A 14,487-nucleotide genomic window follows, 5' to 3' on the forward strand; every position below is an offset into this window, starting at 1 on the left:
CCTTTTTTTGGATTAGGGGTTGAAAAGGTTTACAAAAACCCTTCCGGGTTTTCAAGGGGGGGGAAAGGGGAAACTTTTTTCGGGCCAAATCGGTTTTTGGGGTAAGGGTAATCCCAGGGGGGGCAAAGGGGAAACTTCCCCCCGTTTTTGGGGCTTTTGAAAAAACCGGTGTAAAAGGGTTTTCCCCCCCCCCCCCGGGGGTTTTGGCCCCCCCCCCCCGGGGATTTCGCCCCCCCGGGGGGGGAGATCACTAGCGTTTTCGCCCCCCTTTAGGGTTTTCGCCCCCCCCCCCCCCGAGCAGCTGGCTACTACATATTACAGGTGTGCTACCTGGTACTATACTGCACCTGGGGAGTAACGTATATGGTGTGTTACCTGGTACCTATATGGCACCTTATTACCGTACCGTAAGATGTCATACCTCGAAAGTCGATACTATATTGTTCGGTGCAAGCATGACGTTGAAATGAAAAAGACAATTTTTGCAGCTGAGGTGGCATAAAAACAGTGCTACTGCGAACGTATAAATCAACACCGTCTATGGTACGGAATACGTCAGCTATATGTTTTCAATTTGTTACAGTGTTTTCTTTCTTGTGCTGGAAACATTTCCAAAGCACTAACAAAAACACACGTGAATAATAGTTTCTCATTATAAACACTATCTACGCGCAAGTTGATATAGCTGTTGCTAAATGCTACACAAACACTGGTAAAGTACCTGTCTTAAGAAACACGGGTAAATGCATCAGTTCCTAAATACTAGAAAAACAGTCATGTTGGAGGTGAAGATATCCCTTGGCCAGGTGCATATACCAAAATGTGCGTTATTCTAATTAATACCTAATATTTGCATAATTAATAAAGACATTACATAGTTCTTTTGTGGTCACTTCATGGTAGAGACTTCATATTGGAGATATATAGGTTGCTTGAGGACAGGTGAATACAATGAAATACATCTTATGTCAAGACTCAGGTATATGCAATAATGGGAATACAAGGGACCCAACCCTCCTTGTCTGAAACAAGTTCAGCTATCTTATTACCATGTAATTACGTTAATATTGATACTATGAATGGAATTATGTATCAAACTCGTGTACTTATGTCATTCTGAAACTACATTTTGTGATTTATACCAATCAACTTCTAAAATGTCATGTAAACCAGTTTTTTTTTGGGGGGGGGGGGGCGAAATCGCTAAAGGGGGGCGAGGTAGGGGGGCGAGATCACTAGCCGGGGAGGGCGAAATCGCTAGTGATTTCGCCCCGGGGGGGCGAGATCGCTAGTGATTTCGCCCCCGGGGGGGCGAGATTACGGGGGGGCGAGATCGCTGTCACACCGGGTTAAATCAAACATTGAACAACTGAACGGATTTCTGCCAAAATTTTTACTTGGATCCTTTGACCAAATATCAAATATATATCTATACAAATTTTAACAACGTTTCGTCATTTGGGATCAATACCAGGGCCAAAATATACAGTTGGAAAAGAAAAAACGGCTCAGGGTAGTGACCCATTCCACCTTGTTTCTTTTCTGGCAGTTCTCTGTCTCCGCTGAGGTTCACAACTGTTAGATTTAAAAATATGAAAATAGAAGAAATTAATTAAATGGGGTGTTGTAGAAGTCACGGCGTCTTTGCATGCAGTATGGTCTGGGATCCTAGTTTGTCCTATTGGAATTTTTACATGGATCACAAGCGACCCCTATTAATTAGTTGCAGTACTGCAAGACTTCAATGTGAATGATGCTGCAGTACTGCAATCGATTAGTAGGTGTCGCTTTCGATCCATGTACTTCAAATGGTTAGGTCGAGGTGTTTTCCTCCCATACTTCAGTCTTCATTGTCTTCAGTCTTATGTATACAAAGTAAAGAAAGTGTAGATATGGCTTTATGGCAGTGAAAATATTTTTTTATTTGTTTTTGTGTTAAAAGAGACACCTTGAATGGAATGTATAGAACACATAATCACACCTGTCCATCGTCTTCCCACTCCCTACAAATCGAAAAGGGTAGACATCACAACACACCAGCCAGCGAGAGATTTTGTCCAACATGCCATGATAATATTGAAAATGAATCCCACTTTATAATGGATTGCCCAACTTATGAAAGAGAGAGACAAGAATTGTTACAGTCTATCAAATACAAAGCTGACACAATGTTACCACCTAATAAGACAGAAATGTTTTATATGTTACTACCATGTCCTGCTGATATATCTGCCTATGTCGGTCAATTTATATATAACTCATTTAAAAAACGAGACAATATTATGCTGTCCTGAACCAGCACATAATGCTAGCCTGATTGCCAATACTACATACCATGTGTAAAATAGATTAGTTTCATGGATTATTAGATACTAGTAACTCATGTAGTTAAACTGTTCTGTATGTATGTATGTATTGTATGTACAAGTTGCCATACACTGTATCCTGTACAGGTGTCATTCAATAAAGTTCTAAGTTCCTCTATGGGTTACTGTAATTAAATTAAGTGAACTGTAAAATGCAAAATCTTTGTAAGAGTCTTCGTGAAAAGCGTAAGAAATAAGTTAACTAAGTTTCTCTAGGAATATTTTGTAATATTTCACTTCTCATATATTGCACCAAATGAGTCACGACAATATACATATGATTGAAACGATATTTCTCTGAAATATAGGAACATCTACTTCTCCTTCTATTCCGTTAACTTCATGAATATAAGATACAAAATGTTCCCTAAGACATGTATAGGGTAATTTGTTAACATGCTAGTAATATGTCAAAGACATATTGAACTAGAAACTAATGTGCTATGAAAAAATCAACACAAAACAATTGTGCAGAACTGAGAAGTTTTTACTTGTAAACTACAATATGTAAACCTTCCATCAAATATATCTAACTTTATTTGGTAAATAACAACGGTGACGTCGGTAAGAAGAAGAAGACCACATTTATATGTATATATTATAATGATAACCTTTAATCAGGATCAGTTTCTAGTTTCTGTCATGTAACAAAACGTTATCTTTATTCGTCGCTTTGCGTTTATTGTTTAGCTACATTCATATTTAACACTTATCTAAAATGTGAAAGTAATACACTTCTATCATACCAACGAATATAGCTTCATTCTTCGCAAATGTTGCCACACAACTGGTGTGTTACGCCGAACGGCGGTTATACCGGCTATATAGATACAGATACAGATGTTTTGGCAAATGCTATGCTGAAATACTTGTTATCGTTTAAGTTGAAATTTCCTTCATTTTGAGGCAGGTTGTATCGTTTCAAAACGCAGTAAATCAAACTAACTACACTAAGTCTCGTTCCACCAACCCGGAACACATCAAACTTTCCTGGCCCTAAAGGTTGCTATCTATGTATGGACTTCATATCTATTTATCCACTTACGTTTATGAAGGTTAGACATCCAGGTAAGCAATATTCAAATACAATTCAATCTCTACAACTGGATAAAAAACGGATATTTACTTCCGGACGTTTCGAGTGACATCCATCACTCTTCTTCAGCAAAAGCAGAATGAACTAGTCAGAACAATTCAATACCAGTGCAGTTAACTAGAAAAACTGGTTTGACCACTGAATCGTTAGGATCATATGCAAAAGGTTACACAAATGTATATCATGTTAGGATAGTTCCTATGGTCAGACAATACCATAGGAAAAAAAAACTATTGTCCTTTGTGGTGCAAGGCGGGGTCCCATGTACTGGAAAGTTCTACGCGCAGTCCTCCCTTCCTGTTTAAGGTATGTCTCCGGCGAATCCTACAGAACTTCAACATTGCTACCAACTTCAAACCCCACTCCACCCTCAGACAGAAGTTGGTCCATCCAAAGGACCGTGTACAGAAAGGCACCAAGTCTGACGTCATCTACAGACTTAAGTGTGAAGGTCCACAGTGCAACGACACCTACATTGGAGAAACCAGTCAACCACTGAAGGCAAGGTACAAACAACACTGCAGGGCTACAGCAAGTGGATACTCTTCTGCCATCTACCACCACACTCAGCTACACCAAGGACATTCCTTCAGACTGGATACTACAGACATTCTTGACCGCGAACCACGGTGGTACGAACGGGGTGTTAACCCTCAAGCACCCGACCTTTTTTTGCGACTAAAATGACCGAGTGGGGTCCAAACGGACCCCAAAATGTTTTGTTCATAAAAAAGCTCAGTACCATTTCTTATCGGTGATCATTGTATATACATTGCTTCGTCAATGTAAGAGGAAGATTTTGAGACGTTAAGGTGTTGCAAATTCCAACTCATTATCATAATTTATGCAAAAGTTCAGAAGGACCACATTTTGCACTAAACCTATTCCGACCAGATAGGGGAAATTTGAGGCCCTCAGCAACATTTATATCACATAACTCATGAACGGCTAGAGCTAAAGCTACGAAACTTGATAATTTATCACAAAATACTGTTTGCAAAAGTTTTTAGTCAATAAAGTAAGTTTATCATTTTTGGGGGTTGCCATGGCAACCATATTCTAACAGGCATATGCTTGCCAAAATTTGACCATTTCAATTTACACAAGGTTTTCTTGGTAAACTACACCTGTTTTCTGACAACAATTGAATTCTATGAAATTCAATGTAATTTTCATGACTTAAAATTTATAATTTATGCTAATTTCATGACGTCATTGGTCAAAATCCAAGATGGCCGCCCTGATTAGGCAAATGACGTCATAATGTCGTCACATTACATGTTGATGACACTGAAATTTTTGTGATGAATTAGGTTCACATTCTTATTAATGTCTGAAAGTTTGGTAGCCATACTGTGAGTGGTTAAGGAGTTAGCCTCCAAAGTTTGTTTTAAAAAATGCACATTTTTGCTGGGGTCCGTTTGGACCCCAGAGGGATGGAACACAAACTTTCTTTGTAATTTCCACATTATTGTACCAATCCTTACGAAAACTTAGGAGAAGGTATAAGACATATTGACTGACAAAGTCACGGAAGGATTTTTTCTTCAGATGAAAAATGTTCAAATGGCACTTCAAAATGTACGCCTGGGGTCCAAATGGACCCCACTCGGGTGTTTGAGGGTTAAGGAGGCCATCTACGAGCGGATCTACAACCCCACCTTAAACAGGAAGGGAGGACTGCGCGTAGAACTTTCCAGTACATGGGACCCCGCCTTGCACCACAAAGGACAATAGTTTTTTTTCCTATGGTATTGTCTGACCATAGGAACTATCCTAACATGATTTACATTTGTGTAACCTTTTGCATATGATCCTAACGATTCAGTGGTCAAACCAGTTTTTCTAGTTAACTGCACTGGTATTGAATTGTTCTGACTAGTTCATTCTGCTTTTGCTGAAGAAGAGTGATGGATGTCACTCGAAACGTCCGGAAGTAAATATCCGTTTTTTATCCAGTTGTAGAGATTGAATTGTATTTGAATATTTATCCACTTATGCAACAAGGATGATTTCTTCTTTTTTCATATTCTTCCTGATCCACGAGTATGTTCTCCACTTCCTCCTTCTCTAGTCCTTGTGTATACAAGTCTTCACTGGCCTCATCAAGTTCCTCCAGGAGCGACCTCGCCTCTTCCACAACCCCCCTCAACTCTGAGTCAGCTGGATGGGTAAAGGAAAGACAGATATCAAGAGAAAGCCAGAGACAAATTATGATATCACGTTATCTTGGGATGGCACTGGTTCTATGCGTAGTGCAGAAATGCATTCGTCAAGAGTACTAGACTAGTATAGTAGACACTGACACAGCAATGCTTGTGTGGTACAATACATCAATTCAAACGAAGCCCTTTTTCGCTTTGAGCTATTCATTATTTCTACTTACCCGTGGCAGAATTAGTGTAGATAAAATCAAAATGTCTGTCTGGATATGTGTGATCACCAACGTACCATCTGCATCGACATAAAGACTTCTACCGTTCCTTCTGCGCCTGCGCCGACGCCTCCATCCCTCGGAGTCGTCGATCAGCGTTGCCATGACAACCATGGTCACCAGCATCATGCAGACAAACAGCTTCATGGTGTAGCTTCAGCTGATGTAGGGAGGGGAAAAATTATCACGATTATTCGGAGGAAATATCTAACTCAGTTGTATCGTTGTGGTAAGCTTTAAGTCTACAAATCTGCCAAACTGCAGTGAATAATCGGCGGGAAGGAAATCACTTTTCACATGGCTATGTATAGCTAACACAATAAACTTTCCCTGTTCTGTTTGAAAGTCTTTCTTTGGATTAGGCAACGTGTTACTATTAGAAGCGATGAATTACGAGTAATTTGCACGTTTTGAACAATTCATCACAAACAAGTCCATCTCTACATGTATTCCACATCCGACGTCTAGGGTACGTACAGAAACAAAGTAAAAGCGATTGAGAATACTGAATCAAAATTCACAAAACATGTTTGTAAGAGTTTGATACTTACAAAATTTATAGATATGTAGATTATTACGGCATGATGTCACTCTGAGGTCGCGGCTGGCGGGAATGAATGAGGAGGGCTCGCGGGGATGGAAATATATACTCCAAGGTGTAAGACAAGTATGCAAATGAGCCATTGTAGACTTTGATACTGACTTAGCTTATTGTCTGCCAATAATGATGATATGGCCGTGTTACCCTCACCAGATCAGCAGAAGACAACTGTGAAACGAATACAATCTCACGATTTTGTATGAAACGTGTCTGTCAATGGTTAATGTGTGTCATACAGACTAACAAAGAGAAGACAACTTTGAAAAGAATACACTCAAATGTTTATGAAAGGAAATGGTATCTTAATGTTTGACACGTGCTAATTAGCAAACTGTACAGAAAACCAACAGACTGAACACCTACGATAGAACTGAAGTTAACAAACATTTCTCTTACCAGATAAAACGTTGAAAGTTGCGCACACTTGTGTTTTGTTGTCAATATACTGTACAGTACTCAGTGAAGAACCCCCCAAATACATGTACATACAGTCCCACATATAATCAGGTGAGTTTTTTTTTTTTTTTTTTTTTCCTGATTCCGTGTTCGTCACGGCACTTTATTACATGTCACAGAAGGCTGTACAATGTGTAGCTTATATCATATTTCTAAGAATACATTCTGATTTGAAAATTTTCACAATGATTTCTGCATCTTGACATAGTGAATTCGGGGATGACACTGTAGACTTATATTTTACAATGGATAGTTTCGCAACTAGCAGCAGTTCATTGATGTACCGAAACTTGTTTAACATATGAGGGTTGTATCCAAAAATAATGTCATGTACAGTGAGAGATATGGAATAACTAAACAAACTTTCCACATAATCCCATAATGGTTTAACAATTTTACAGTCAAAGAAAAAATGCTCTATATATTCTATAATATCGCAAAAAATACACTTATTATTTTCTACAATTCTCATCTTATGCAACAGTATTTTGGTCGGATAAATATTATGCAAGATCTTCCATTGCAAACTAATAAGTTTGGGTTCTTTAGTGGTCAAGAAGGGAGATTTCCATAGTACATGCCAAGAAATGGAACGAAAATCGTACATAGGAAATCGTTTCTCCCAGAAATTCTGTGAGACTGGGACTGCTTGGTATTGCATGATACAGAAATTCTTAAAGAAGATAGAGTCTAGTAAGCGGATGTCTTTACCACAAAGTTTGATACTAGGAGAATCTTCGTTGTCTAATCGAGAAACACCTTTCCATTGTTTGGGAATTGAATTGATTAAAGCATGATACTGTAGTAATACATGTGCATCATTACCAACAATAGCTTTTACATCATCAAAAGATATAAAGTTACCCTGATCATCCACAATATCATTTACATAAAGAATATGTCGTCTAATCCATTTCTTAAAATAAAGCATGTTGCCCTTGTAACTTATACAAGCATTGTTCCATAACAATTGCCAATTTACTTGATTTACCTCAATATCATTGACATTCTGTACAGGTTTCATTTCATACCAAGTAAGTATGAGTTTACGGTAATAGAGAGGAAAGGGCAACAGTGAATCTTTAGATGACACATGGACTGCCGAGCAGTTATGTCTCAATATACAAAGATCAGGTCCTAACTTCTTAAAATAATACAGTTGTATCTTCTTCCATGTAGGAGTAGGAGTTTCACTACCGGATAACAATTTTTTTATCGATCGTAATAAACAACATTTGTGCATTATTCTTATATCTATCATTTTCAATCCTCCCTTTGAATAGTCTTGAACCATCACATTACGCTTTACTCTATCTCTTTTCCAGATAAATCTGTAAAACATCAAATTAACATCCTTTAAGAAGCTATCCGGTGGTATAAGTGCACCAAAACTGTAAGACAGTTGTGAAGCTACAAGGTTTTTGAGCACTGTTATTTTTCCTATAAGACTAAGGTTGCGTGAAGCCCAAGATGATAAAATGTTTTTCATCTTACAGTATTTTTTGCTCCAATTTACTTCTACTTCAGAGGCACAACATGCAGATGAGAAAACAATCCCTAAACATTTTGCTGTGGTGCACCATTTTAGCCCACTAGCTTGTTCAGAGCAGTGTCTCCAAGGGCCTAGCCACATGGCTACTGTTTTTCCTTTATTCAAAACTAGACCAGAAAAAACGGAAAAATGTCTAATAATATCTAAACTTCTATCAATAGAAATTTTGTCACCAAGTATCAGTTCAGTATCATCTGCATATTGAAAAATTCGAGATTCAACATCGGAGTCGCCAAGCCCAGATAATGTAATACCTTTGATTTCGGAAGACTGGCGGACTTTAAGAGCAAAGAGCTCTGTGGCTAGAATAAACAGAAGAGAAGACAAGGGACATCCTTGACGTACACCTCTTCCCAGATCAAACCATTCAGAGATATGACCACAATGATTGATACAACTACGGGCATTATTAGTGTATACCTTTACCCACTGAACAAAATCTGAACCGAAATTGAACTTTTCAAGAACTTTTATAATGAGGTCTTTGGAAATAGTATCAAAGGCTTTGCTGTAATCTAAGAAGAGAATGGCACCTGGAACATTAGAATCTCTAGTAAAGCAAATTATGTCATCTATGGCTCGTATGTTATTCAAAATACTACGTCCCTTGATATATCCAACTTGGTCTGGTCCAACAATGTGAGAGATAATGTTCTGTAATCTACTTGCTAATATCTTTGCACCTATTTTGTAGTCCGTATTTGTGATTGAGATAGGTCGCCAGTTAGACAGCTGGTCTCTACTTAAATCTTGGTGTTCACCACCTTTAAAGAGTAAGGATATAACCCCTTTACGTTGAGTGGAAGAAAGCTGGTTCTTCGTGTAGCCCTCATTTAGTGAGTTCAAAACCATAGATCCTATTCTGCTCCAAAAGACTTTATAAAAGTCAGTAGTAAGGCCATCTAGGCCGGGACTGCAATTTGTCATGTTACGTAGAGCAGATGTACATTCCGTCATAGTAAACAACCCTTCACAAGATTTACTTTGCATGTCAGACAACGTCGGAAAATTTACGTCTGTAATAAAGTCATCAAAGCTTTCTATGTCGAAATCGTCGTTTTTACTGTATAGTTTTCTATAGTAATCGACTTGTTGTTCCAATAATTTATTTTGATCTGTTATTATGTGACCGTCAGGTGTTCTGAGGCTTGTAATAACATTGTGTATGGCACGTGACTTCTCAAGTCGAAGAAAGTAGGCTGTGTTTTTTTCTCCTTCCTCAATCCATTTAACTTTTGAGCGGATTTGTGCACCATGCGCCTCGTGAAGGGCTAATGCTTCAAACTCAGCCTTTGTGTCGTGCACCTGTTGCTGTAAAGTTAAATTCTTTGGATCGGAAGCTAATTGTTTTTCCAGCCGTTCTAATTTTTCATCAATTATGTTGTGTTTGGATCGTTTTTCAAGAGCCTTTTGTTTCCCGTAACTAATTGAGAAAGTTTTTATCTTACTCTTACAGATGTCCCATATTAACTGTTTATCTTCGATCACAGAGTCACTAAGGCCTTCTTGGATGTTTCCTATGATTTCATTAACACGATCAACAAACACCTTATCTTTTAGAAATGAATTATTGAATTTCCAATATGAAGGTCCTTTGTCAAACTGTGTTACAGACATATCCAATACAACAGCTCTATGATCACTGCAGGGGAAAGAGATGATTTCACATGCAGTAGTTTATCAAACAAAAAGTCATTAATCAGGAGATAATCTAGTCTCCTGGCTGTAAAAGGGTTTCTCTTAGACCATGTGTAATCCTTGTCTTCACTATGGAAGACTCTCCAGATGTCAAGTAGTTCAAGGTTGTCTGTCAAATTATTAAAACATTTAACCTCTGCTTTATCATGCTCTTTCCCTGCTACATTGTCGAGATCACGATTGAGTACTGTATTGAAATCACCAGCTAACATAAAATATTCACCGTCACAACAATGTTCTTGCAGTTAGAACCTGTTTGTAGAACAGTTTCTTACTCACTACATTGTTAGGAGCATATACATTGAAACAAACAAATTTCTCACCATGGTGTATAAATTTTATACCAATGACCCTCTCAGATATATCTATAAATTCCACATTTTTAATGTTGGAACCTTTAGATATCAAAATAACTTGTCCTTTGCTATGACAGGTACCAGGGTGTGCGTAAAGCATCCCTCCCCATTCTGTCTTCCATGTCTCTATATCAGCACTGCTGATGTAAGTTTCTTGCATAAAAGCAATGTCTATCTTCTTATCTTTAAGGTATTGAAAAACAGTTCGCCGTACCGTTCGTTTCCTTAAGCCTCGCGTGTTGATGGTGAGTAGTCGAACCATGGGTGTTGATGGAAGATAGACCTAAGTCCTACCCATTGTCTTTGTTTCTCCTCTGATCGTTGTGGCGACCGTCGTCTTTGTACAGTTTGTCCGGCTTCGACTTGTCAGGCGGAGTCAGAACATTCTTTCTCTTCCTAGTTGACCTTGATGTCCCAGGTTGACGCCGTTGACCTTGATCTCTAGTGTCCTCAGTGCTGGTGGGCGCTGGGCGCGTTGAACGTGTAAGTCTTCTCTGATTGGTTCCACCAGAGAGACCGGCTTGTTCCTGATGTGGGGGGTTTGCAATTGACTCTGTCTCACACCGAGTGTTCTCTGCGCCATCACTGTCCCCTGTAACTAGACTCTCGGCTGTCTCATCGGGATCACCAGAAGCCCAGTCTGTCCAGTCTTGATCTTCTCCACTATTTTTGTTATTAACGACTGCTCTTGAAGCACTAGTCGATCGAGAGTTGGACGCCTCCCGGGCAGCTCTGAGTCCTTGCTGAACTTTCTGCTCAACATCTCTTCTTTCTCTTGATGGATTACTTCTTTCGGCCCTGCACCACTTTTTTGTGTGACCTTTTTTTCCGCAGTTGTGGCAAGTGATGCGATGAGGGCATTCGTGGAATGCATGGTCCTCTGACTTGCAAGATTTGCAGTTGATATGCTGGCCATCGTGGAAAACTGTCACTTCAATGTCAATCAGAGAACCTGTATCCGTAGAGTCAGGTATGCTGTAGGTACCGTACCGCTGGAATGGGTTGGTGATCTTCGACGCATAACAGAATCTGTGGCCCGAGTACAGGTGCTGAAAGGGGGAGTCCGCATTCCTGTTCTTCTTCTGATGTCTCAGGACTTCTGTCGTCCTTTCAGCTCTCGAGTCCACCCATTGTGCAACCTCATCATCCGATACACTATGCGGAATACCATGGATAGAAATCCTGATTTCGGTTTTCCTTAAACCCGTTTTCTGGAAATCCAGGATTCCGTAGGATTTTGAACCGACAACTACTCGACCTACGCTGATTGCTTTCGCCTTAGCATCCAGGCATGTAAAATTAATTACCCAGGTGCGCTTCTGGCTCAGGTACTGTGCGCCTAGGATTTCTTCTGGTTTTATGGAATCATCCAGCTCATTCTGAACAGTATTGTATAGTGCTTCAACTATATCAAATTCAGACAACTTGGGCATACCGACCGCGTCGATTTTGATCCAAAGATTGGTGTCTTGGAGCCTTGAAATGTCGTCACGTGCCGTCATCTTTCCTGTCGGAGTAGCCCTCCCACTGGTCTTCAAAAGACGGGCACAAAGTCTTCCAAAGATTGAAAGAAAGTAATTCCAAGGCAGCGACGAAAGTCAGCACACACTTATGTATCACTACTAACTCAAAAAGAACGGTTAGCACCGCTTGAGAGCTTCCAGAACGCGAATTCTGGAGAGCTCACACAAAACACGTCAGATGACACCTGACCTTTGACCTCTCCATAATCAGGTGAGTTGTTTGAACTGTTCTTTACTTTGTCAACTCGCTTTTTCTTACATTGACTGCCCACACACGCCCGTTACCCCTGTTTATGAAGTGTTTAAAGAAGGGTGCACAGTTTGATTCTCCTGATTAAAGGTCCCATGCATATGATACTCAAAACAACCAAGGAGCGACACACAAGTGTGCAAAACCTGCAACGTGTCTAATTGGTCAGAGAAATGTTTCTTCTTCTTTCATACTGCCAAGCCTCAAATTTATAGCGATTAACGGCAGATCGCACATGAGTTAGTTAAAACACAAGTGCCCGTTACAAATAGACAAGGGGAAAAACGCTAAGGAAAATGAAAACAAACCGATTTTGTACATGTGTGTAACGGGCAGGACAAGTGAGTTAAATGGGTTGATAAGACATATATTTACATATATACAAGACGTATTTGGGTGGCTCAATGCAGCAAAGCCCGTGCCAGCTCAGCTTTGAACCGGGAGAGAGACCTCCACCACACCAGGCTCTAGATTATTCCACTCTCTGATGGTCCGAGGGAAGAACGAGAGCATGTAGTGGTTGTAGTTTAGTTATCCGCCATCTTGGATTCTCAACCTTAAATTTCTTAAGAAACATTTTTTTTAATATCATGCTAAAACCGCATGAAAACGGATTGAAAACGTTCACATGAATGTTTTCTGTAAGTGATGAATAGTGATGAAATCCGAGTGAAAATAAGCTGGCTATACTTTTCATGATGATAAAGTCAGAATCACGTCAACAAAATTATTGCGCAACCTTGATATTAGCTTTTTCCACGCACAGCAGCCGTATCCAACCCTTTGTCTTACCTTATTCATATATCATCTGTTGTGTGATAAAATTTGACTTCAGTTGACTTGTTTTTCGAAACCTGCATCATGATTAGACTTTTCATCATGATTATACATGTTGATGTAATTCAAATATCCAGCCTCAGACAATTAACCTCGCCATGTACGTATTACTAAGACTAATCCTGCGTTGTTTGTAACACGGAATTACGGACCAGCTACTGAAGGCCGCACCCTGCATGTACACAACAACAGTACTAGTCCAAGACATTCTAGACCAGTTCCTGCCCAGAAGGTGCCAGCTAAAGGTATGTTTCTACCAGTGGATATATTTAAAAGGGATTGTGCTGTGTACACATCTCGTTATGTGCCTTAATTAGGGTTGAATTCTACAAGAAGATATTGTGCTGGAAGTCCTTCGACTTTTGGCTGTCACGGAGACCCAACCACCAGAAAACACTTAAGTTGACTTAACAGTCTTTTAATCCAGCATCTGATTACTAATAGATATCCTATTACTTTTGTAGATGGGAACGGGTGCTACGCCCTGATGTTTTTTTTTTTTTGTATTTGCGATTTCATAGTCCTAGGACAAAATCCAGATTGACCATATGTCACCTCACCAGGATACAGTTCGGTTCAAATGTTTTAGGCCTGTTGTTACAAGAAACTTCCCTCCCTCTAAGCTTCAGACAGTGAACAATATTAACTCAATGCATAGTCGATATAAATATTTTGTAAAATTGCATCATATATATGATAGATTTAGTGGTAGCAGAGATTTGCATACTTAAAGAGGTCCTAAACTCCTGAAGGTAGTGTTTTCCAATAGATAAGGTGGCAATAAATTCATAATCAGCAACATTTTTGCAGAAATTCACTTGTGGTGAACTACGCGACGTGTGTATGTAAAAGTAACTAAACATATGCAGACCATACCCATGCCTATACGTAAAGACACGTTCTTTATCGTAAATATTTTCGGCATAAATGAGGGGCAATGTGCACACCAAGACGGTCAACTGTTTATAAGATATCAAACAGCACAAACCAAGACGAGTTTTGATAAACGCCCCTCAAATTGGTCTTGTAAACGAACTTTTGTCAGGCCATGTCAGACACATTGCAATCAGCCATAGGCTGAGCTTTTTTAATGGAATTAAAGAGTACTTGAGGGGTTTAGCACAATTCTGAATGATTTTGATGTGTGTGAGACTAGCTATAGTGGGTATTTTGTCGTATAATGTGAAGTAGCATGCATGTTTTACTTCCTAGAATTATTATCTATCGGAAAAGAACGCCCTCTTGTTGTGTTTAGGACTCCTTTAACTGCCCTGTTTATTACCAACACTACAGATCTTGATAGTATGTCTTTAGTACT

General features: G+C 39.4%; 1 protein-coding gene and 1 long non-coding RNA gene across 2 annotated transcripts in view; one reads left to right on the forward strand and one right to left on the reverse strand.

Annotated features, from left to right (window-relative positions):
- Positions 1–14,487, forward strand: part of LOC118420490 (zinc finger protein 235-like) — a 252,038-nt gene that overhangs the window by 96,813 nt on the left and 140,738 nt on the right. The window lies entirely within an intron of this gene.
- LOC118420571 lies at positions 5,469–6,557 on the reverse strand. The gene is made up of 3 exons (XR_004831751.1): positions 6,448–6,557; positions 5,914–6,056; positions 5,469–5,625 (listed from the first exon to the last, which is right to left on the reverse strand). It is a non-coding gene; the product is annotated as an uncharacterized LOC118420571 (long non-coding RNA).

The sequence above is a fragment of the Branchiostoma floridae genome, chromosome 8, assembly GCF_000003815.2.
Source record: "Branchiostoma floridae strain S238N-H82 chromosome 8, Bfl_VNyyK, whole genome shotgun sequence".
Taxonomy (NCBI): Eukaryota; Metazoa; Chordata; class Leptocardii; order Amphioxiformes; family Branchiostomatidae; genus Branchiostoma; species Branchiostoma floridae.